The 21522-nt window shown below is 42.7% G+C and overlaps 1 protein-coding gene across 2 annotated transcripts in view; it reads right to left on the bottom strand.

The window, feature by feature from the left end:
* SERPINE2 (serpin family E member 2) overlaps positions 1-21522 on the bottom strand; it is a 64035-nt gene that overhangs the window by 35638 nt on the left and 6875 nt on the right. The window contains exon 1 of one of the 2 annotated variants that reach the window (XM_064372945.1): positions 7848-7865. The exons of the other annotated variant lie outside the window; for it this stretch is intronic. The gene's annotated coding sequence lies outside the window, so the exon portion shown is untranslated. Of the gene's footprint in view, positions 1-7847; positions 7866-21522 lie in introns of those variants that run through there. 2 annotated transcript variants of the gene reach the window in all.

Raw genomic sequence — 21522 nt, 5'->3', positions numbered from 1 at the left:
TGATGGGAAAAGGCTAGGGGGAAGGAGGAGATTAGAGCTTTCTTAGCTGTCTGTCTTTTAAAATTCAAGATTACAGGATATTTATTCTATTTTCCTCTAAGTTTTGGGGAAATTCACCTAAGGTTCAAATTCCAATTCTACCACCCATTAACAAAGAGATCCAAGGCAAGTCACAATCTTTATCTGCCTTAGCTTTGTTCTCTGCCATATTAGAAATCCTATCTCAAAGGTGGCCATGGGAATTCAATAGGTGTAAACAGAAAGACACATTAACCAGCCTAATACCCGGCTCAGAGCAAGTGCTCAGTAAATGCTGGCTCACTTCTCCTGGTCCTCTTCAATGCTCAAGACCTGAAATACTCTGATTTGCATTTCAGCAACTACTTAGAAAGTCTCAAGGATCAAGCTAAGAAAACAGTCAAACACTGGTGCCTTGATAAAGCCCTGACTGTATCTTTATAACTTCCTTAGACTACTTAAGACCCAGAAATACATTAAGACAATGCTGGTGTGTTTCGATGTCTCTGTAAGAGAATTAAGGGGTTGGTTACTGTGGAAATGGAGGTGGGTATGTCCCAGAAAACCTTTAATAGTGCTTAGATACGCTTTTCAGTCTGCTGACTTAGATCGTTAAATCTGGTTTACTTATTTATAAAGTCCTATAGACTTTTCTTTTTGATAGGTCTTTAAGATGTAATGGTCCAAATGGGTGATTTCCTAATCCAGAAACCAAGAGGTGACCCAAGACCTCATAGTGATATTGACCAGTAGTTCTCAATCTTTAAAAACAAGGAAGCACCTTTTTAATTTATTTTCTCTCTTCAGCAAGATACATGGAAGTACCCTTTTTAGACATAAAAAAATTACACATAGTTCATGACTAATTACATTTTTAGTATTTATGAAAATAAAATACAACCATGAATTATTAAACATGTTAATAAAATCCAAACTCTTTTTATCAGTATCTAGATACATTTTTTAAAAATCATATTTTGAGATATTATTTATCAATCTATACCCAAAACTGGGCCATGAACATGACTTCTCTGATCCTTCAGAATAACCCTGATATGCCTAGGGGCTCCCAATTCAGAGATGAGAAACTAACACTCTGGATTCTTGCCAATAAAAAAATGACTATCAAGTGTTAGAAGTGTAAATTGATTTTTAAAAAATCTTTCTTAAAGGCAATCCCTGGTATGCATAAATAATCTTAATAATGTATCTACCTATTAGAACAGTAATACTCCTTCTATCAATCAACCCTAATGTAATAATAAAATAGATTCAGGTCCAAAAGTGTTTACTGTTATTTTCAGTAGCAAAAACATTGCAAGATTCTTTGCAATAAATAACTGCAATAGCAATTATAATTGCAAACTAAATCTCCCATGGAGGGGACACTGTGGGTGACCTTTTACCAGCTTTGTGCACTTATCCCCTAGTTTCTATGTGCTTTGTTGCTAATGGTTTGTACCTGTTACCTCAGACAATTACCAGTGGGAGTTGAAGGCACTTTCTTAGCGGGCCTTAAATGGCTGACAGTTCACAAACACCATTCCCTCCCTGAAGACTAATCGCCATTGACGACTGGTCTGGGTGTAACTGACTCTCCAGAGCTCCCCGTGGGCTCTGAGTGTGGGACTCCACCTGATACTTCTTGCTTGCTTTCTTCCCTTTTTAATTCCCACTTTTCCCCTTCCCTTACTGTTTCACCTGGGAGCCCTTCCTTAATGAATCACTTGCACTTTATCCTTGGCTCAGGGATTGCTTCTGGGAGAACATGACCTAAAACATCTAACAGTAAGAACAGTTAATGACATCCATCCAACACAACAGCCTTTGGCTGTCAAGAATCTATCTCTGAAGAAAACTTAGGGGCAATATATTCTGGATATATCTTAATCGAAAAAAAAAACCTATGGTATAATTAACTATGTAAAAATTATACACAGGCACAGAAAAAAAGACAAGCAGGACATATTAAAATATCTATATAGTTATTTCTGATGGTGGGAATATGAATATTGTTTATTATTCTGTATACTGTTCTGTATTTGTCAAAATTTCTTTAAGGACATCGCCACTTACAACAAGTATCCCTTTTCCTTTTGTCAGGAACTTAGATTCTGGAACAGCTGAAATGTGTTCTAAAGCGGGGCAGAGAAGGTTATGGAGCACAACCATGGCTAAATCAAAGGATCATAAAACTTTAATAAAAATGGTATTTATTGGGAAAAAAAGAAAGAGTTGAAACAGAGGGGAATCTTTTTATATATACTAAGATAAATGTTACACCCCATTACAACCCATAGACCATTTACGTTGAGTTTTTTTTAGTAAGTGGTGTTGCTATTTTGGTGAACATGATTTGACTTATTTATGTGGCCAAATCTACATACTAGATATTTATGGCAGGGATTATGACTTTTATTCTCTGTGTTTGGCAATAGTACCTAGTATATAGTAGCAACTCAATATACGTTTATGAAATAAATTGTAATTCTATGGAAATTAACTGTTCCATTACTATTTTAGGTATCAGCAACTACTGTTATTGCCAACTTTTAAAAAAATTCCAATTTGCTTAAAATGTATGGAATACATTCTCAAGTCCTCTAAGAATAATAGCCACCATTTACTGAGCGCCTACTGCTGTGGTTTGAGTAACTGTGTCCTTTCAAAATTCATTTGTTGAAATCCTAACCCCCAATGGTATTAGAAATTGGGTGTTTTGGAGGTAATTAGATCATGAAGGTGATGCCTCATGAATGGTGGTGCCCTGATAACAGGCCTCAGAAGGCTAGCTAGTCCCTTCTACCAGGGAAGGCCACATCTATGAACTAGAAAGCAGATCCTCACTGAACACTGAACCTGCTGGTGCCTTGATCTTGGACTTTTCAGCCTCAGGAACAGTGAGAAATAAATTTTTTATGAGCCACCTAGTCTGTGGTATTTTGTTACAGACAAAAACAGAATAAGACGTCAACTATATGGCAGACACTGTACCTGGAGCTTCCTTTTCAACATCTACGTTAACCCTCAACTTAAGAAGTAGGCATTAGTATTCATATTTTATAGATGATAAAAACTAGGGCCCAGAAAAATTGAAGACTCTGGCAAGACTGTATACATGGTACATGGTAAAAAAACACCTGACGCTTAAAAGCCAGTGCTCTGTATGCCACGCTTCATCTTGTGTCAGAGTTTAAAGGGTCAACTGAGAAAAAGGTCAAGAAACACTGTCTTCTTTCTGCCTCTCTGTCCAGTGTTTAAATCATTGAGAACTCGAAGTAAACAAGTGACACAAGTTTATAAGGCACTAGAACTGAACATAATGTCTGTTACTCTAGGTGCAGTGGTTCTCAACTGGTGGTGGTGGGTGACACTGCCCCTCTGCTCCCAGGGTAGATTTGACAATGTCTGGACACATTTTTGGTTGCACACCTGGGAAGAAGGTGCTACTGGCATCTAGTGGATGGAGGCCAGGGATGCTGCTAAACATTCTACAGTACCCAAGACAGCCCCACACTGAAGAGTTATGTCAGTAGTGCCAAGTGCTAGGATTACAGGCGTGAGCCACCCCGCCCAGCTGCTCCCTGGGATTTTCAAGCCAAGGCTTCTCTATTTGGGAGAGGAAGGAATGAGGCCAGTTACTTTTGTGCATCCTAAAAGGTAAAGGATGTGGTACCAGTAATTGAAGCTTTGGCCCGCCAGCCCACCTTATCAAATTTGTCAACCCAGGTTCATCTACAGCTTGTTGAGAAGTTTGGCAGCTGGAGGTGGACATGTGCACACCACGCTGAGCCTCCTGCTAGAAGCACTGGGGAAGGTGTGAACCCCAGGCTGAGTGGCTGGACAGCTGTTCCTCTGCAGGAGGAGAGGAGCCCTTCTGAGAGGAGCCCTGACACGATGCACCTCCTGAAACCCACAACACAGCAGTAGGGAACCGTGGGTGACATTATCAGTCCTCCCTGCCCACCGCCTACTCACTCCTCACTGGGTACATCTTTCTTACTAAGCCAAAGCCAGTCCTATCATTCAGGTTCAGGAAACAGAACAGCCAGGCACTGAGAGAAAAACCTAAAATGTTCACATACACCCTAAATTATCTTACGACCACTGTTCTTACTTCCTGGGAACTTTCTAAACCAATCCTATCCAGTTAACCTGTTTAGCCAAGCAAAACAGAGCCCAAACCCCTACTTTCCCCCTCTCCCTCGTGAACAGGGAGCAGGGCCCAGCCGGGGGTAAAGGAGACTCAGCAGGTGAACGCTGAATTAGGTCTGCAAATCGCCTGGTGCAAATCACCCCAGGAAGGCCACCTGCAGGAAGGCCCATTATGTCTACCTGGATGCCCTCTTTTTCTCACAAGGAGAGTCCACGCCTTGTGGATAAACAGAGATGCCTTTTCTATGCTGTGAGAGCTCCGCTTTGGCAGTGTTCATGGAGGATATGGGCTTTTATCAGGCAGGAACTCAGCAGCTCCCGCGTTCCCATTTCAGTGAACCAGAGAGAAGCGCAAGGAAACCCACACCCAACCGCACAGAGATTCCTGAAGCTCAAGTGCCCAACAAAACCCACTTTGTTCCTTTGAAGTTGGGGTGGTATTTCCAAGGTTGCCGTGTAAACAAGTGTCCCATATTATGTTGATTCATCCCTTCATTTATCCTACAAATATTAATGAAACACCACAGTGCCAGGCCCCATGCTAAGGGACGAAAAGGGACTCGGCACCTGCCCTCCCAGCTCTCAGAGTCTTGAGGCACGGTTCTCCACCTGGGTGACTCTGTCCCTCAGGGAGCATTTGGCAATATCTGAAAACATTTTTTTGCTTTTCACTATAGGGTGGAGGCCAGGGAGGGTGGTCCCATGGCACCCGGTGGGGGGAAGCCAGGGAGGGTGGTCCCATGGCACCTGCTAGGGGGAGGCCAGGGAGGGTGGTCCCATGGCACCTGCTGGGGGGAAGCCAGGGAGGGTGGTCCCATGGCATCTGGTGGGGGGAGGCCAGGGGTGCTGCCAAGCATCCCATATGGCACAGGGCAGCAGACTGCATCAAAGAATTATCCAGCCCAGAATGTCAGTAGTGCCAAGGTTGGGAAAGCCTGGTCTAGAGGGGAAGCAGATTTTAACCAAATCGTCTTATTACTTAATTGATATTTACTTTCATTTTCACGTATTTACTTTACGAATGCTCTGACATTGAGGAGAGTGTGCAAGAAAGGGCCACGTGGGCAGACACTGGAGAATGGGCTGGATCAACAAAGAGGGGAAGAGATAAGGGCAGGGAAGAGTGTTCCAGACAGATGCTCTCATGTGCAAAAAAAAATCTTATGTTGGGAGGTACCACGGATTATCCTGGAAATATTTTTCTTTTTATACCATCATCACCTTATAGCCTTTGCAAGACAAGGGCGACCCTGTGTCCATGACCCCAACAAACAGGCAGCTCATTAAGACATACTGCAGAACACGACCAGACAGAAGCTGGAAGAACCATTCACACTGCAATGTATCTTGTTCCATGGGTCTCTTTCTCAATGCCAGGCACTGCCCATGACAACAAGCACGAATCAAAACCCTAATTTTTCTTAGAGTTGACATCAAAAGCCTGAGTTTCATAAAAGGAAAAACTGATAAACAAAAAAACTGATCAGTTGGACCTCATCAAAATGAAAAGTGTTACTCTGCAAAAGATCTCGCAAAGATGATGAAGTGACTAAGAGAAAATATTCTCCAATCACGCATCTGACAAGGGACTCGTATCTAGACTACAGAGAAAACTCTTAAACCCCAACTGTAAAAATAAATCAATTAGGAAATAAATAAAAGTCATGGACAGATATTCCATTAAAGAGGATGTACAGATGGTGAATATGTCCATGAAAGGACATTCCACATCATTAGCCGTTGGGGAAATGCAAATTTAAACCACAATGAGATGTCACTACACGTCCATATGAATGGCTAATACTAGTGACAACACCAATTGCTGATGAGGATGCAGATAAACTGGATCACTTACACATCGCTGGTGGGAATATAAAATGGCACAGCCACTCTAGAAAATAATTTGGTAGGTCAGGTGCGGTGGCTCACACCTGTAATCCCAACACTTTGGGAGGCCGAGACAGGCAGATCACCCGAGCCTGAGGTCAGGAGTTCAAGACCAGCCTGGTCAACACGGTGAAACTCTGTCTCTACTAAAAATACAAAAATTAGCCAGGCATGGTGGCAGGCGCCTATAATACCAGTTAAATGGGAGGCTGAGGTAGGAGAATTGCTTGAACCCAAGAGGTGGAGGTTGCAGTGAGCCGAGGTCATGCCAATGAACTTCCAGCCTGGGTGACAAGAGCAAAACTCCATCTCAAAAAAAAAAAAGTTTGGTAGTTTTGGTAATTTCTGTTTATTCTTTATTTTTTTAAAATGTAAGTTTGGCTGTTTCTTACAAAACTAAACATCCGCTTAACTGTATAATCCAGCAACCCTGGACATTTATTGGAGATAAATGAAAATCATTTTACATAAAAACCTGTATACCAGCCGAGCTCGGTGGCTCATGCCTGTAATCCCAGCACTTTGGGAGGCTAAGGCAGGTGGATCACGAGGTCAAGAGATGGAGACCACCTTGGCCAACAAGGTGAAACCCCGTCTCTACTAAAAATACAAAAATTAGATGGGCATGGTGGCACGTGCCTGTAATCCTAACTACTCAAGAGGCTGAGGCAGAAGAATCGCTTGAACCCGGGAGGCAGAGGTTGCAATGAGCTAAGATTGCGTCACTGCACTCCAGCCTGGCGACAGAGTGAGACTCCATCTCAACAAATGATAATAATAAAAACAAACAAACAAAAACTGTATACCAATGTTCACAGCAACTTTATTTCTAATAGCCCTGAAGTGGAAACAGCTCAGATGTTCTTCAACAGGTGAATGGTTAAACAAACTGTGGTACATCCATGCCATAGACTGCTACTCAGAAATAAAAAGATATAAACTACTGATCCACAAAACCACTTGGCTGGATTTCAAAGAATGATGCCGAATGGAAAAGCTTATCTCAAAAAAAAATGCATACCATGTAATGCCATGTATATAACGCTGTTGAAATGACAAAGGTGCAGACATAGAGAACAGATCAGTAGCCACCAGGAGTTAGAGAACAAGAGAGGGAAGGGGTGGATGTGACGATAAGAGGGAGGCTCGACGGGTCCTCATCCTGGAACTGTTCTGTATCGTGCCTGTAGTGGTGGCCACGCAAATCCACACATGTAATGAAACTGCACAGAAGTAAATACACACACCCCAATGAGCACATGTAAACCTGGTGAAATGTGAATAGGGTAGATGGGTTGTGTGATGTTAGTTTCCTGGTTGTGATGCCGTACTACAGTTAGGCAAGATAGTGCCTTTGCAAGAAACCAGGTAAAGGGTAGACAGGATCTCTCTGAATTATTAATATTATTTTTACAACTGCATGTGAATCTATATAACTATCTCAAAATAACAAGAAAAAAAAACCTACTGCAAAATTTTAGTCAGCAAACAAATGCCAGTGTACCTTATGACAGATCTTATTTCTTATTTTCCCCCATACTGCAAATGTACAATTATGCAAAAGTGTAATATTTTTGGTTCTTTTAAAAAGAATAGCTACAGTTTTAGTGTGCTTGCATAATTGTACATTTTCATAACTATTCGACTTGTAACAGTATTAATTCTTATTCTATAAGAAATTAACAAAAAGGGTTTAGGACACTATACATGGCCCCTGAGACAAACCACCCAAGTTCAGATGCCACCTCCACTGCCAATTAACTGCATGACTTTTGACAAGTGCTTACCTTCAATGTGCCTCCGTTCCTCCATCTATAAAATTGGCGTAAATAGTAGTTCCCACTTTAAGAGTTGTTATAGGATTTTAAAAAGTAGTATGACTCAGGTTCTAAGGAGAGTTTTGGAGGCCCCAATCAAAGCTGGCCTCTGTCGTTACTCCATTTACCACCATCATTGCGAAGGACTGGGGTCCTCTCTTCAGCCTCTGAAGGTCTACACTACAGTCCAGCTTAACATTTCCTCAAATGCAAAATGTTCAAATATTATCGTTTCTAAAAATCAAAAGGAATGTGTAAAGCTGCCTTGAAGATTTCTGTTTTTTTTTTCAATTTCCTTTATTTCTTTGGTATTAGAAGGACCCTAGGGTCTCTAGCATGTGACTTCATCAGACTTTCATGCCTGAGAGGCCTTGCCCTCCCCAGGGCAGCAGCTCAGCCCCGTGACTCCATCAATAGCCCTGGTGATGGGCTCAGGAAATGACTGATGGTCACTGGCGACTAAGGAAATGGGTGTCAGGCTCTGGCGATTTCCCTTGTGTTCTTTCCAAGGCTGCCAAGCTCATGAATAAGGAAGTGTTTTCCTACTAGCCTGAAACTGAAATAGGGTGGGATTATACTAACATAATTTTAAAAAACGTTTTAGTGTGTCAAAGCCAGACCAGCCCTGCCTCAGTGGTCAACAGACGCCATGAGAGAAGTCCAGAGTTTAAGCCAACTCTCATCGTAGTTTTGTTTAGATGGATGAAATACCTCATATAGAAAATGCCTGAGCATTGCTCAAAGAGATCATCTAGAAATAAATCCAAGCACCACTGGAAAGCCTATTATAATGGCAACTGGAAGATGAGGTAATCCAGGAGAAAAATCTTCCATTTTTGCAAGCAGACTCTAAAACATAGTGTTTCTCCTGAAAAAAAAAAAAAAAAAAAGGAATAGAAAGATATATAGAATTCCCTTTATCAGTTTTCATAGAAATTCTAGGATGGGAGGAAAAAGTACTCCTTACCCCAACCCTTCTGTTCTCCCAGGCTCTACATCTTCCTAAGTGACACCACCAACCATCCATCCAAGAACCTAAGCCAAAGTCTGGGAACTGTCCTTCATCCTTTCCTTTATCCCACAGAACCATCAACAAGCTTCTGTCCCCAGCCCAAGCCACCAACATCTCCAGAGGAGGAACACTGGTCTCCTAAACCCAACTCTCTGCCTGCACTGCTCCAGTGACTCTGCTGACAGGGAAAGCTGATCATATCCTCCACACCAAAACCTGAGTCAATCCCTCTGATGACTTCCCTATGCTCCTGCAAGAAAATTCAGCACCCTCTCTCCATAGCCTGTGAGTCAGCCTGCCTGGTCTGGATTTGGCTTCCTTTTCTACAGACAGCAGTCCCTGCTTAACTTAACAGGAAACATTCTAAGACCCTCAGTGGATGCCTGAAACCATATGTAATTTGGAAGCCTATATACACTATGTTTTTTCCTGTCCATAAGTACCTATGATAAAGTTGAATTTATAAATTAGGCAAAGTAAGAGATGAAATAGTACAATAATAAAAATATATTGTCATATGTTATACATATAGATAATATACTGTAATAAAAAGGGAATGCGGCCTTTCTCTCAAAACATCTTACCGTATTGCATGTACCAACTTTCAAACTGCAGGTAACTTAGGCCATCAATGAGGTGCAGGGTTCTTCCCAGCCTGAGGCCTCCATGCCTATGTTCCCTCTAACTGGATCACTGTCATCTTGCCTTCTCTTTGTGCCTGTGAGCCCAGTGGGAACCTTTTCTGTCCTGCTCACCATGGCACCCCAGCCTCCAGTGTGGCATATGGACATTGAAGTGCTCAATATATAATGGAGGCATTGATGAAAAAGCAAAGCTTTCAGTGACCTATTGATTGTCATCATGTATTAAGGTCAGTTACAGTAGCCACCATCTTATAAGCAGGTGTGGTCTAAAGTATTTGGGGAGGTCTTTTTTTTAAGAATGTATACTTATTTCTAGAGCAAAGTTTCACAACCTTGTCACTCTTGACCTGTGGGTCTGGATAATTCTTCATTGTAGGGGCCTGTCCTGTGTGTTGTAGAATGTTTAGCAGTATTCTGGGCCTTTACTCAGGAGATGCTAATAGCACCCCACACACATGTGCCAACTAAATGTCTGGAGACATTGAGAAATGTCCCTGGGGGAGAGAGGAAGGCTCACCCCCAGTTGGGAACCACTATTACGGAGAAAGGCTAGAAACTGGTGGTTAGCATTTTAATTCTGCCTTCGAAATGCCTAGTTAACCCATACTTTGTCTGAATCACACAAGTAATGATCCATTTTAATATAGTGTCACCTAACCACCATTTACAACATCAAGGTTGAACTGTCTATCCTGAGAGACTCAGCTTAGCTTTCTGCATCAGTATTCTAGGTGACATCTGATGTGAAATGGTACAAAGAACAGAGGGAAGGTGCAGGAGTCAGAAGAGAGCTGGGAGATGGACAGGGATTTTCGTATCTGTTCTGACCATTCATTTGTGTTTGGCATATAAAAATAGAATAGAAACAAGATAACACCTTAGCGTTTCAGGTCCTTCTGGAAAGCACAATCCCATATATTTCCATGGTGGGGTAAAACCCAGGACTGAAATGTGAAAAACTGAGACTCAACACTGATCTAACTCCCTGTTCGCCCCTCTTCAACTAATATAATACGGTACTGAGCTTGGAACACCTCTTCAGGAATGTGAAATGATTTCCTAGTTTTACCTGCCACACTGCAACAATATTTTCAATTATTGGCTAAACTGCAAATGCCTCACGAGTCATTTAAATAAATCTCACATGTATGAAATAGTCAATTGTGTTCTCTGAGCAATTCCCAGCTGTAAAAATAGAGCCACACTGAACATATTTTTTTCTGCAGCTAATTGAAAATACTGCACATATAATGCATGATTTAAAGCACCCAGGAGGAATTTCAATTTGCATTCCCTATTTTAAATGTACAATCAAATGCTGTCTTAAAGTGCTCTACACATTTAATTCAATATTGCTTGACTGAAGCCCCAACCACTCCTAAATTTTAGCACTATGAATGGATGTTCGAAGGTTTTTAATGCTCCCGGTGACTTTTAAAAACAATGGCTTTAACAGAGTTGCTTTTCCTGAGAAAACAAACACTCCTAGACATGACTGGTTCAAACCTCTCTGGCCCAGAGAAAATTTCCAAAATAGCAGCAAGATGCCTGCCAGGAAAAAGAGACCATGGATAAGGACATCCTTCGTCCAGGAGTCAAACCTGGGGTCTTGTAAGTGCTCATAGCTGTCACCCTGGCGTTAGAAATGCCCTTGATATTCTTGGCAGTTGATCAAGATGGCTCATCAAAGGGTGGGTGAAGGCAGCGTCTGTGGGGGCGAAGAAAGAAAGGGTGCCCAGGAGCTTGGGATCTGGAAAAAAGGAGTGTCACAAGATGCATGACCGTCTTCCATTTCTAACAGAGCTTGAGAGGTTACACAAACAGCTCGTATGCTCTCCTAGTTAACAAAACAGTGATTTAGTGCCTACGTCAAAAGGGAATCACAAGAGGAGAAGCTTCAAAGATGAAGGGAAAACAGAGCCTGACCTTAAGAGCCTGCAGACTAACAGATGACAGAAGTCCTCAAGGACTAAGCAGAGAGGTAGAAAGTGACGCGCAGTGTTAAGAGTTTCAGTCAAACGAGGAAGGTGGCTACTTGCCTTTACTTAACATGAAATAACACTGTTAGTTTATGTGTATAATTTATCATAGGGCAAATTAGTAAGAGAAGGTGAAAACCAGAAGAGCAGCCATACCTCTCCCTACTGGGAAGGATCAGAGAGTCACTCGCAGTGGTAGCAACCAACAAACCATAACAAAGAATTAAAAGTATCCGAACTTAAAGTGAAGGCTGGGTGCAGTGGTTCATACCTGTAATCCCAGCACTTTGGGAGGCCAAGGTGGGTGGATCACTTGAGGTCAGGAGTTCAAGACCAACCTGGGCAACACGGCAAAACCCGTCTCTATTAAAAATACAAAAATTAACTGGGTGTGGCTGTGTACATCGGTAGTCCCAGCTACTGAGGAGGCTGAGGTGGGAGAATTGCTTGAACCTGGGAGGCGGAGGTTGCAGTAAGCCAAGATCACACCACCACACTCTAGCCTGGGTGATAGAGTGAGACTCTGTCTCAAAAAGAAAAAAAAAAAAGAATTTAAAGTTAAATGATGTAATGAACACCAGATATGTATTTACTGAACAAATGAAAGTACTTGTCATAACTTAGTGTTCTTTCTTAGATAACCCTTAACCTTTATTTCACAATTTAAGAAAGAAATAGGAAATAATGAAAGAACTCAGAAATTTTCTATTTCAATCACCTGTCACCAGGGGCCATTCTCTTACGTTATCTGATGTTACAGTTAGTCCTTTAGACACTCCTAATCTCTGGAAATGATGGGACCCAGTATGTGAAACTTTGCTGAACCACTAACCCTCCTGTGCTGACTGACTAGGAAATTCCCTACAGGCCACATGGAACTAAAATAAATGGTTTTAATTCTAGGACGTGGGCCATCGACTTGCTTTCATACTTACAAATTGATATGGCTTGGCTGTGTTTCCACCCAAAGTCTCATCTTGAATTGTAATCTCCATAATCCCCACGTGCCAAGGGCAGGACCTGGTGGGAGGTGACTGGATCACAAGGGTGGCTTCCCCCATGTTGTTCTCATGACAATCAGTGAATCTCACGAGATCTGATTGTTTTATAAGTGCTGGCATCTCCCCTGCTTGAACTCACTCCATCCTGTCACCCTGTGAAGAAGGTGTCTGCCTTTCCTTGCCTTCTGCCATGATTATAAGTTTCCTGAGGCCTCCCCAGCCATGTGGAGCTGTGAGTCAATTAAACCTCTTTCCTTTATAAATTACCCAGTCTCGGGCATTTCCTTAGAGCAACACGAGAACAGACTAATACACCAATCAAGCCTCCTACAACAAGTGGGCTTCCCATGAAGATTTTGTTAAGGTGGGGAAAGTGCTCACTGTCCAAAGGACCCTCTTGTTATTTATCCATCTCTTGTGAGTCTGGTAATTGCTAGTCAGTCTCTCTGACCTTCAACGACCGTGGGTATCCTGACAAACTCCAGTTTGTCTTCTCTGCTTCAATCTGGGGATCTCTCTCAGTGATGCTATCTAAGCAGTCAGTGTCTGACACCCTACAAATAAATACAGTGGCATTTGGTGATCCAGCCTATGTGTATTCTTCTCCCTTTGGCAACAGACATTATTTACTTACTATCTTTCCCAGGGCAATAGAGGGATGGCAGGAAAGTGCTGAGCTTGTATTCTAGAACCTGAGGAGGAAGTAAGAGAGAGGAAGAGCTCAGTGTAGCTCAATCAGCTTCCTAACACACTTAGTCTGCAGGTAGGTTCACTTAAGCAGTTCAGAAACTTTTAAAAGGGTTCAGAAGAAATAAAACAGAGAACATCTTTCCTACCCTCCCTCCAAATATATCAAAGTTGTCGTATTAAAATAAATGGATTCCAGTAGTAAACGTGGAATAAACATTTTCCATCTTTTTTATGAGACTAAAGGGCTACGTTAAGTTTTGGCACCCACAAAAGTGATCCTGTAACACTGGGCAGGCATTCTTTGCTTTTTCAGCTTTCCATTCTGGCACTTGTAATCAAGGTGGGTTTCTTGCACCAAGCCTCTCTACCCAGGCCTGTTGTAAGAAACCCATGCAGCTTTGGTCCATCCACATCCTTCAGTGCAACTTTTTGGCATGAATTACAAGTAAAACAGTCACCAGAAAGAGTTTGGACTGGGTACAAGAGGTGGGTGGTCCCTGGTTCCCACATTTTGACTTCTGGGGAAATATTATATGAGCCATTTTCCAAAATATATTAAGTAAATAAAAATATATGTATCTACAGGCACAGGGTATAGAAATACTTCTAAAGCAGAAAAAGGGAATGAGGGATGGGGAAGATATGAGAAGACAACTTCCACTTTAAAAAAGGTTCCCATGATGTTATATCTAATTCTTTGTTCCTTTTGCTTTCTTCTTTCAGTACAAAGAGTTTGCAAGGAAAATCTCAAAAAAAAATTTTAAAAAGGTGATCACTGCCCCCCTCTTCCTGACAAACAAGCACCAATCAAACAAACAAAGTTCTTCAAAGTTCAGAAATCATCTGAAGTGATGGGAAACACGATTCTGAACCTGGCTTTGGTTGCCCAGCTATCGAGCTTCTTCCTGTAGCCTGACTCCATTTCCTTTGCTCCTGTTGACACTAACACCTTGTAAAGGGATTTAAGGGCCGGGGGACATTAGCTATTTCACAGAAGAAACCTATGCCCATTTAACGTGGAACAGGCCTGTTGTCTAGTCCTGGGCCTGTCTGCAATGGGTAAGTCACATACCTGCTCTGTGACTCAGTTTTCTCATCTGCGATATCAGTGATAAGCCTCCTCCCCCACCCTGAACTCCAGAGAGCTGCTACGAGGATCACACGAGATGCTATGCTGAAGAACAAGTTGATAACTCTTAGGCACCCCAGAACTTTTCTTCACAGGACCAGCCTGCTGCCCACTGCCCAATGTTCAAACCTAAGACAGGAGAACAACGACTTCTAGAATTAAAAGTCAATGACAATGAAAGTTCTCCTTCTCAGCTTAACCTACCCTCTGGTATAAGAAACTGCACCAATGAATATTTAGGGATGAAGGGGGTTGAGCTTCTTTTTGTTATGAAGTTGCATTTTACAGGGAAGAACATCTCCCCGGTTACTCATAGCTAATTATGGAGACAATGATCCCCAACAATGGGGCTGGTGAGTAGTTGCACAGAAGATGGGGGAGGAAACTTTCATAAAGCCCCTACTATGTGCACAGCTCTGTGAACACATCATCTCACAGACTCTTACATATAGAGATGCAGAGAGGTTGGGGAACCTGCCCACATCACATAGAAAAAAAGAGAGCACTGCCAGGGGCTTCTCCCAGGGACAGGGTCCCCTGCCTCCCTCCTGCCCAATCCCCTGGATCTCTTTTCATTCCCTCAGTCAGAGCGCAGGATTGGCACTAATCCCATTCTCTAGCTTTCACCTCTCTTTTTCATCCCAGAGGCGAAAGTGTGTTTCCAGCGCATCTGACCACCTTCTCCCACACTGTAAGAGTGAGACTCCCCTCCTCCAGCGTTAATTCTTTATTTGTTTGATTAACTTCTAATTCACATGTGTGCTTGGATATAAAGCATTCCCCAGATAAGACAACCCTCCTCTTTTCCCAGTGAGAAAATCCCTATCCTCTACAAGTTTTGGTCAATCTGCCTGAATAAACTTTATGACTCAGACGTGAAATGACACACACTATGAGTTAGAAATAGTACTTTTCATTCCATGTCCATCTTCCATGAAGCAATTTAGCTCACAGTCTTCCCAGGAAGTGTCTACATGCCTGTCCTCAATTTTTGAATTGTCTAACCATTCTTCTAAGCACAGCACGTCCTTACCTTCCAAGTTTCCTGTGACACAGCACTTCTCAAAACCATATGCGACACTGCCACTGAAACACCTACTCTAGGCCATCGGAAGCCCTTCAGAGTGCATCAAGAAAGTTGCCCTCAGAGGAAAAAGTATATTCATGATCCACACAGCATATTTGTGATGGTGTTACTTCTAAAGCATCCATCAATGGTCTTAATAAAACTTCAAAGGAGAGAGGCAGCTAGCTCCTCAGCAAACCCATTTCCTCTTCTGCTACAGAACCATCTTGGGCTACCAGTGTCTCACGCGATGAGGCAAGGCACAGAGCTGGGCTACGTTTCCTAGCCTCCAAGGTAGGTGGGCATGACCATAAGGCTGAACTGTACTTAATGAAATAGAAATAGAAGTGACCCATTCCACTCCCAGGCCTGGCCTATCAAAATCTCCCATATGAAGTTCTCCGTGATCTTTCTGCTTCCATCTGCTCAATGCGGGCAAGCACAGTGACCTTAGCAACTGCCTGTAAAATAAAGTAGAACCACTTTAGGTAGGAAGAGACCGGTCACCAAATCACCAGGTTTCACATAAACACGGCCAGTTTGGGCTTTATACAAGTGGAAAATAATGTTCCATCATGTTTGAGTCATGGTACATATTTGGGTTTATGTGTTACAGCAAGTAGCGCTACCTTAACTACACAACGTTCAGTATCTGGCAACTGTGAAGTTCTAACCTCAGGAACAAGTACTAAATCTGGATTCGATTCCTTTGCCTCTCTTTTTAAAATTTAACTCCTTTTCATGAAGCACACTCAATAAGCACTCATAATATGTATTGACTGAGAGAATTTCAGGCGAATATGCCTTCCCCATCTGTTCTCAGCCAGTCACTCACGGATCTCATCTATCTAGCTTTTTTTTGTGAACTCTAATGATTTAGCAAGGACCCTACTAGATAGCGACTCTCTTTTTGCAGAAAACTTTGAAGAAATTTTTCACTTCATGTTCAGGCACAGTTTTCAAATTGGGACACTTTTTTTTTCCACAGAGAAAATTCTGTATTTCAGTGCCTTTTCATGACATATTCAGAAATTGCTCAGGTACCATTTTCAGCTCATGTGCCTGGTCCAGAAGGGATCAGGCCTTAACGCAGGCTTGTGTATTCCTGTGTCTTGTTGTCATAGGGATTTAATGTTTCACACCTTTCCAGAGTTGTTCGTTAAAACTTCCGTCTTCCTTTTAAGGGAATTAATCTCTCCTCTGTGAAGGAGTTATCTGTTTTTCTTCTGCCATAAAGAGTACATGAGAGACTAAACAGTCAACTTTTAGCTGATACAAATCAATAAATACCAATTCTACAAAGTTTCAGGCAAAAAGGATTTTGTGAAGAGTCAAGCAAAAGAAAAAATAAGGACTGTTGTGCCTGGGAGGGCTATCTAAACACTCGTGTTTATCAGCTATGTGCCAACATTTCCTTCTGCAGAGAGATTTACCTCTGGCACCTACTATCACGAGTAGTGACTGACACTTAAGTCACTTCTCTGCCTGATGGGCTTGGCATTAGCACTACTGAGCCCCCCTGCTGGCTGTCTGAAAGCTGGTTGTTCTCCCCTAACCTTGCATAAGAGGACATCTGTCACTTGCCCAGATTCCTCAGCTACAGAACCATCTTGGGCTACCAGCCTCTCACGTGGTGAGGCAATGAGAAGAAAGCACTTTCCTGGCCCATGGCTCGCACGGGCATCAGGGACTGCTCAAGTCTTTGGGGTCACGGACTGCTCTCCTGGCATCCTGTCCTAACTGAGAGGGAGGGGAGGGGACTTCCACGCAGCCTTCTCCAACAATTCAGTCCACGCCGACCACTGCCATCTTGACCTCCCAAACATGGCGTAGGTATTAACTCATTTTAGCAGCTGAGTATTGATCCAGTGCAGGGCTTAGAGACAACGTGGGCGTAGTAGAAGTGGTTGGCTCTGGTGAAGGAATATTTTATCACCATGATATATGATGATATTAAAAAGGAAATCAACTGAGGTAATTTCATTATTGCGTTCAAATCCTCTGCAGACAATGCACCCCGACTGCCTCTCCCTCCCCCACACATATGGCACTGTTCTAGGCTATCTCGAATTGTTATTAAGTATCATGGATGTGCCCTTTCTACCTAAATAGATAAACCCCTCAAAGATGAGTCTATTTTGCAGAAACTTCTGTGCCCCTCTAAGCACCTATTACAGAGTAAGTGCTCAAAAACTAGCTCTTCAGCTGCATACCAACCAAATACAACAGCATGCCACCTTCAACTTCCTTCACTTCCTGTGTCGGGTGGATACGTTAAGAGTAAGTCTTGTGGAATCTCTTTTACTTCCTGGAACAAATCTTCCTCAAGAACATGGGAGTGAATACAGACAAGACATGATATAGAAAAAGAGCATGAATCAGCCATGGGGCTCTAGGGATCGGGTCCTAAGGGCCACCAAGTTATGGAGAACGCTAAAGGCTAATCAAGGGTGAGTGGCAGGTGATGGCAGTTCTGTCATCAAACTGTACCCAGACTTGGCATCTGGAGAGGTAACAGGTGACAGGAGTCAGAGACGTGAATTCTCAACCTGCCACAGCCCTGACCTTGCCAAGTGACTTGAGTCACTGTATTTCCTATTTCCCTGCCTGTTAATTAGGCACAGCATGATCTTTCTCTACAAGGAGGGTAACATCCTCATCATCTCTGTTCTCTAGTCACCGAAATAAAGCACAGAGAGGGAAATATTTTGCCTAAGGCCACACACTGCTAGGTGTGAAGCTGGGGTTTGAAACCAATTTTGTTTGACCTCTAAACTCATCCTTTGCCCAGTAATGCTCTGACCTTTAATCTGTAGGGCCTTGCATGTTTGCTCAACCTAATGGCTTAGCCTCAATCATGACGGAAGATAGCCTTTCAGGATCCAAAGTCTCCACCACAGAGTGACACAGACCGGGAGTCTATATCCCATCAGTGGGAACTGGAGCAGGGTGTTCTACACACCTGAATCTCATTTTTCTCACATATAAACTAGGAATAAGTTTCTACCTTACAAGCGTTGTTAGGATTCAACAGGATTGTGTATAAAATACGCCTAATAGTACTTGACACACTGATCGTGTGTAATTTTCCACTTCCTTCTCCCCTTTGAGATCCTCTTTGGGCTCCTCTGTGCCAGGGATGGTGGAAGGAACCCAAAAGAAAAAGATACCACACTTGGAGCTTCCTAAGAGGGCAGATAAAACACACACAGAACCAGAACACAAGGAAGACAGTAGTACCCATGCATCATTGTGCCATTGCGTATGTAAAAAATGCACTTACCCATCATAGAAATTTTAGGTGAAAAAGTAACATATGCATTGAAAAAACTATGTCTTCATACTTTCCACTATGCTAAATTAATTCAAATTAGTATGATCAGCGCTTTGATATTCATGATTTGCCACCCTGCTACACAAGAACAGGTTTATTATGAATACTGTGGCATCCTTAGCCAACCCTCCAAATTGTTAGTTTAACTAACATGTCATTAAGAAATTAGCACAGGTCTGGCATAAGATAATAGAAGTCTTTTAGTAAATAAATTTCAAAGAGAAAACTCTCCCTTCCAATTAAGTCATCACACAGAATCTGCCTGGCATCCCCCAATCTAACTGGCAGAACAACAATTCAGGTGTGGGCATATACTCAGACTGCTGTATGAAGTCCCAAGTGGATAATTACCAGTAAAATCCTTTAAACATCCTATCAATGGTAGCAGAAAACGCATTTCCTATCTGGGAATGCTTGCTAAGGTTAATTCAACAATCTTAGAACTTTTTTGCATATTGAAGGAATCAAATCATAATTAAATGACCATCACAATGTGCTTTAAAAATATTCACCATGTGTTTAAAACAGTTATTTCTTGATATCTGAACATCATTGGACACAGTAGGATGACTTTTTCCACAGTCAGAAAAACAAGAATGAAAAGAGAAGCCTCTGGATGCTACCCTTGCAGAGACCCAAATATTAAACCAAATAGATTATTTTTCCTACTGCATAGACTTTTTTTGTTTTGTTTTATTCTGAGACAGAACCTCCCTCTGTTACCCAAGCTGGAGTGTAGTGGCACAATTCCACTTACTGCAACTTCTAACTCCCAGGTTCAAGTGATTCTCATGCCTCCACCACCCAAGTAGCTGGGATTACAGGCATGTGCCACCATGCCCAGCTAATTTTTTGTATTTTCAGTACAGACAGGGTTTCGCTATGTTCAGGCTGCTTTTGAACTCCTGTCCTCAAGTGATCTGCCCACCTCAGGCTTCCAAAGCGCTGGGATTACTGGCATGAGCCAGCACGTCCGGCTCTGCATAGACATTTATTCGTTATTCACAACTAATCTAATGGAAAAAAGCAGCCAGCAAGACAGGGCTACCTGCAATGTGTCCCTTGGAAGATCTCTTGGCAACACGGCTGTTTACATCTCACAAATGCAAGGGTGGAGTCAGAAGGAGTTTATTTCATGCAACAGCCTTCCTTTGCTTCATGGCCAATACACAAGAGCCTGAAGCCTGCAGGAAGGAGGATGGTCAGGTGATCACTGGGGAGTACTGCCCACTGAGGTACTGCAGGAAAGGGGTCTGGAAACATAGCATACAAACACACAGAGCAAGTCACTCATTCATCAGGTCAAAGACGCAAGGGAAACATGAGTCTCGGAGAAGTGCTCACCTGTACTCGTGTGACAAATATTACCCAGCAGCACAAGCATGGCCACCTTGCATCCCGAAAGGCAGCTCCATTCCTGCCACTGTGCTCAGTGCCTAAGGTACACTCCTTGCTTCATCCTCACAGCACTTAAGGGGTGGCTGGTTACCTTTAGGCCCAACTCACGGATGAGCTTGGAGATGTTTAGAAATTTGGCTTTGGCTCATGGCCTCCAATTTGTAGCCTCTAGATTCACACCAAATCCACCACATTCTTAATGACTATACAGTGGAGGAAGAGGAGGAAACATCTATTTTAAAATGACAAATTTTGAAATAAAGGTAACTATAAACCTTAGAAAAAGAGCTAAATCCCAGAGTTCAATTAGGCCTCTTTGAAAAGTCATGGCATGCTTGTTCCGTGGTTCTGCTGAGTTTTATCCAGCTCAGCTTAAGTTATTCCCGTGGACTCTGTGTAACTCTCTCTACCTTCTCAATCCAAAGGTCAGTACTAATTTTAGATTTCAGCTCCAGAAAAAAAAAAAAAAAAAAAAAACAAGTGTCTAAGAAAGGAACTGGGGGGACAAAAAGGCATAAAATCATGATTCAAACATACCACAGAGATACTAGGTTCTGTCTCATGTGTTTTGGTTGTGATACTAGGGGCATTATACAGCATGGTGAGGAAGTAGTCTTGAAAGGAGGAGTGTGCTTTGACAAGGTGAAAATATTGATGGGATGTAAATCTTTGAAAATCCATAGTATCAGCTCACGGTTCACACATCTACAGACCTGGGTCCAGGCTGTGGCACCGTTACATACAGGCTGTGAGGTGCTTGCATGCATACAGACTGCACGACCTTAGCATACATGCTGTGCGACCCCCACACAGTGTGTGACCATGGACCTTTATCTCTGCCACACCCTTCCTTCACAACTACAAGAGTGGGAATATCAGCTTCTAGCCGAGAGGCAGGCATGAGGCTCTAGGAGACCACACGGAGCCTCTGTCGTGGGAGAAAACAGAAGGAAGGGTAGCTGGGGAACGCCAGTGAGCATGGTCCTCTCAACACTCTTTCCTCCTAACCAGGGATGGACCATGTGACTTGGGCTTCGGCCAATCCTAGGACCTCGCTCCTCTGCCATTGGTACAGGGAAGGGCATGTGACCATGTGATTTCACATCAGCCAATCATAGAACCTCACTCCTCTGCCCACAATCACATGCCCACAGCCATTGGTACAAGGAAGGGCATGTGACTGAAACTGAGCCAGTCAGAATTCCTCCCAGGATTTTTTTTTTAGCTGGAACTGGCAGAAAAGCCCCTCTTTCCTCTTTGCTCAGGAGCTACCTGTAGTCATGGTCCCAGAGAGAACAACCACAATCAGGAGACAGAAGCAGAAATGAGAGGCCAGGAGGGAGAGAAGAAAGATTTAAAGTCCTCAGTCTTTGGTTCCAGCCAACTTCAGGG

Source organism: Aotus nancymaae, unplaced genomic scaffold, assembly GCF_030222135.1.
Source record: "Aotus nancymaae isolate 86718 unplaced genomic scaffold, 86718_ANA_hifiasm-v0.15.2.pri h1tg000008l, whole genome shotgun sequence".
NCBI classification, from domain to species: domain Eukaryota; kingdom Metazoa; phylum Chordata; class Mammalia; order Primates; family Aotidae; genus Aotus; species Aotus nancymaae.
The sequence above is the reverse complement of the archived record's forward strand: the minus strand, read 5'-3'. Positions and strand labels throughout refer to the sequence as shown.